Source organism: Motacilla alba, chromosome 1A (genome assembly GCF_015832195.1).
Source record: "Motacilla alba alba isolate MOTALB_02 chromosome 1A, Motacilla_alba_V1.0_pri, whole genome shotgun sequence".
NCBI lineage: Eukaryota > Metazoa > Chordata > Aves > Passeriformes > Motacillidae > Motacilla > Motacilla alba.
Genome location: NC_052031.1, coordinates 49,661,882 through 49,666,330, shown reverse-complemented (window position 1 = coordinate 49,666,330; position 4,449 = coordinate 49,661,882).

The window sequence follows — 4,449 nt, the reverse complement described above, 5'->3', positions numbered from 1 at the left end:
CCCGCCCCCGGCCCCGCCCCCCTCGTGCCGCCGCCGGCTCGCGCACGCCCGCGCGCCCCCTCCCGCCGCGGCCGCGCGTGACCCGCCCCCCCCGGTGGTTAAAGGCCCTTAAAGGGACCGCGCCTCGGGCGGGGCGGGGGGCTCGGAGCACCGGGCCCGTGGGACGGCCGCGCAGCGGGGAGAGGAGCCAAGGGACGGGAAGCCGGTCCCGCCCGGGCAGATCCCCGACATGGCGGCGGCATTGCCCCTTCCCGCCCGAACGGGGCCTTTTTTTTTCTACTTAAAACAATGGCGGCAGCCTGTTCTCCCGCTGCAGATGCACCGTCACCCCCTCTCGCCAGCGAGGAAGCAGGCAGCCTTGAAGCACGTACCAAGGCTAAAACTAGCAATAAAGGCGCTTAAACATTTTCTTTCCTTTTTCTGTGTTTTATTCCGTTTAGCTGGTGTGAGTGTGCGCCAGTATAAGGGACATTTTTTGAGCCAGTGTAAGGTACTGCGAGGTAAATGGGCCAACCATGCTACATAAACCTGTAAGGAAACCAGAAAAATGTTAAGTCACTTAGAGGAATTCCCTGCCCTGACTATAACTGCAAACTCCTAATTAATTTGCAGCATACTTTACGCTCTCTTGCAGGTGCCAAAAAGACAAAAATCTCAGTCAAAAATCGTTCTCTGTGATTCAAAGTGGAAGTTCACGGCCCCGCAGCTGTTTTTGTGTGGAATGCAGGGTCCACCCTTACTTGGAGGACCTTATCCAGCCCGTTCTGCTTTCTCACCTGGTTTTTGGGCGAGGAGGCTGTGCATTTCAGATACCCTCTGGAAAAAGTGGGAGCTGTGATGAGGGCTAGAGGGAATGGTTGTCCTGCGTTTGCTGCTCTTTCTAAACCCACCGTGACCAGCAAGGTCCCTGCAGAGCACTGGAATCCCTCTGCTACCTGCTCCTCAGCTGTGCTGGCAGGGGCCCCTCACAGCCCCTGTGGCCCTTGCCAACCCTTTTTACATTTGCATTCACATTCCCTTTCCACCTCTTGCTCAGGGGTTTCACCCAGAAGGAGGAAATTCTGGAAACAGCTATATTATGGCTATAACATCCCTACCATCTAGTAGGGATGGATTTCTCAAAGTCAAGGCAGGCAGGTAACATTTAAAAATGAATGTGTTTTTCACTGCCGGTGATTCAGGCAAGATCTGTTCAGAGTGTTTTTTTTCTTTTTCACCTCAGCAGCTGAAATATTGCAGCCAACACTAGCTCTCTGCCCAGAGGAAAAGTGACTCAGGAGAAGATGTGCTCCCCACTGCCATGCTGCCATTTGAAGTGGGGTTAGTGGAGAGGTTGCTGGATGCTGATGGAGACAATTGCACAGACCCTGGTTCAGGACATGTGACCAATTCGGAGAACGCCGTGTTTCCGCAGCCAGGGACTGAAACACAGCGTGCTTCATCACTGATAATTCTGCATTTAGGTCATACCCCTCACTTTGAGAACAGGCTCTAAGAGGCCCTTTCTCAGGTGTTTGGCATCACAGTCCAGGCAAGAACAAAAGTCCAAGACTCTCACCTAGAGTGGATCAAGTCCTTCTGGACTACTCTTTTCCTCTAGACACCATCTGTTTTTAATCTCAGTTCTTTATATGCTTAAAGGTGACTCCAAAAGAACAAGTCCATCACACCCATTGCATTTTGCTTTTCGCTTTTTTAGCTTTGCACATTAAATGTTCATTAACACCATCCACGTTTAAATTAGTGTCTGTTACTGTTCACTTTGTTTAAACAACTGCTTTTACATTTGTAGCTGAGTTTCAAGCAATTGAGCTTTCAAACAGCAACATCATCCACCCTCAAAAGCAGGCACCCGTAAATCAAAAGGGGAAAAAGTCTTTACATGGCTACACAAACACATGTGCAGCAACCACCTTGCCCCAAAACAGATGTGTGGGTCATGAATGGCACAGCCTGCCTCAGGAAAAGAGCAAAAGGCACCGTGATCCATGGACCAGAAGGGGCAGCAGCTTTTTTTCAGAAAGTTCCATGTGCTCTTTCTAGTTATTTTCTCCTTCCACCTGTCAGCAGAACCTTCTTTCCAGCCACAGCCACTGCTGAAATCCCTGCGAGCTGCCATTGCACGGGTATGGCGTAACACTTTCATCTACCTTGCACTCTCACAAAGCAAAATAGTAGCAGAATATCCAGCTGTTCAGGGCATTGTTGGGCATTTCCTTTGTTTCATTCACATTTCTAGTAAAACACTTTAAAAAAATCCCAACCCACCTGGGAAGCCAGCCCTCCCTGAACAAGCTATTGTTCACTACAGACACCGAAATAAAATATTTTTCCTGCAACTCGCTGCCTGCAAAACCCTGGTGCCTTAGGATACACTGTAGCACTTCTTACTAGGAAGTCAGTGCCTGGAAGCAATAAGCTTTGGGAGAGCAACAAGATCTTTCACATCTAAACCCCTGGTCAGCAGTGTAGAGGCACAGGGGACAAGACAATTTTTATGTGGTTTTGGAATGACACTTAATAATGGGAAACTTATCTGCTCAAAGTCAGTAGCTGCCTCCAAGCTTTTTTTTTTGGTTTTTTTTTGGTTTTTTTTTGTGGATCTGGCAGGAGTAGCAGCACTTATCTCCAGGAGAAAAGCTCCAAAGGTTCATCAACTGTCTGCTGCTCTTCGCTCCAGTGAGGTCACTGTTAGGAGCAGCAGATTTTGGAAAGCAAATTGTCAGTCCCTCGCCTATATTAGGAAGAGCTGCACACAGCCCAGCCCCGCAAGCCAATGCCGTGTACATTTCCAACCAAACCCTTGGCACTGTGGGCATCCAGGTGAAAGTGTGCTGGGATTTCCCTGCTGCAGCTCTGAAACACACAAGCAAAGGCAGGTCCCTTGGAGCTGACCCTGCACACCAGCTACAGGCGGCTCAGCATGGCCCAAACAGTGGCCAAAACAACCAGCCCTCCAGCCCAGCAACTTTTTGATGCAGCAGAGAGAGAAGGCCCATGGGGTTTGTGCCGTGCATTGGTGGGATGCTATGACATCCCTGGGGCCTGCCTAGGAGTTCCCAAAGCAAGCCCAGCTGCCCAGGCTGCCACTGGTTCAGGATGATTACACAAGTCCCCCAGATTCCTTCATTCTTGTTTCAAAAGCAGTCGTTCGGCAAGCAAAATGCTGTGAAGGGCAGGGAAGCTGTGTGGCACTGAACAGACAGGAAGTGACTGCCATCACAGGGGTCACACAGGCTGCATTTCACTTTCTGCTTCTCAGAGAACATTGAACTGTTCAACCCTTGTGGTTTTCCCTTTCGCCAAGTGCCCTCGTTCTCAGGCATCCAATGGGGAGAGCTGTGCAAGGAAAGTCGGCTGCACTGCATGGAACAGAGAGGCAGCATTGCAACAGATTATTAGAAAAAGGAGGACTGCTCAGATTAACCTTTAATCCAGCCAACACATGCATGCAAAAGGACAAGCTGTTTCTAGTACCAGCCAGCCTCTGCAGCTTTGGCAGAGGTAGGAAGACACAATCTCCAGAGCAAGCTTTCCCGTAACTCTGCACTGCAGTTTCTTACAGCTTCACCTGACCTGCTAGCTGCTGCCAGAAAGTAAGTGGCTGGCTGGAGTCCTGCTCTGATGCCATCACTCCACTCCAGCTTCCCTGGCTCAAGGCAAGCACGCTGACGGCCCTTTGGTAACACAGGCAAGACCTAACCCTGCTGCCTTGAGCCCTGACTGAGTCAGGAAGTGCACCCCATCCGCCTCTGCTTTTGCTCCACTTGCTTTTGTGATTGATGCCACAGCTGCATTCAGGTGCAGGGCTCACCCCCACATCACATCTACTAGAGGTATCTCAGACAGCCCCATTCTCTTGGCCAGGTACCTTGATAAACACCTGGCCTCCCCCTCCACAGGGGATGGAGTAGGACACACCTTGAAGGAGCAAGCCAGGCACCCAAGTGAACTAAATGACATTTAGGATTTCCTCCATGGAGTATCAGCAGTTTCAGGACTCGAGCTCCATGGCTAAGTCCTGGGGTGAACCAGGGGCCAAACTGTACCCAGGAGCAGCTGTGCTCCTGAAGAGGTTCCTTGGAAGCCTTGCTGGCCAAACCATTGGAGGCTTTGGCTTGAAGGACAACTGCTATCCTGCTGGCAAGCACAGCAGAGCATGCCTGGCAGCCCAGGCCTCACCTCAGACTTTCTTCACTCCAATGAGATGCAGGATGTGGGGCACACTGGTACTCTCCTGGTGCTGGCAGAGCCTCATGCAAGGATGTAGAGAACTCCCTAAACCCAGAGCAACAGCCACCCTGCCATCAGCGTTCTCCTCTTCAAATTATAATCCATCAAAGACCAATCATCCCAGGTCAGCCTTGGACAGCTCTAACTTACCCAGTGGGTTAAAAATTAATAAAAACTTGACCTCCTCTAATCAAAGTAACGAGTAATGTCAGAAGC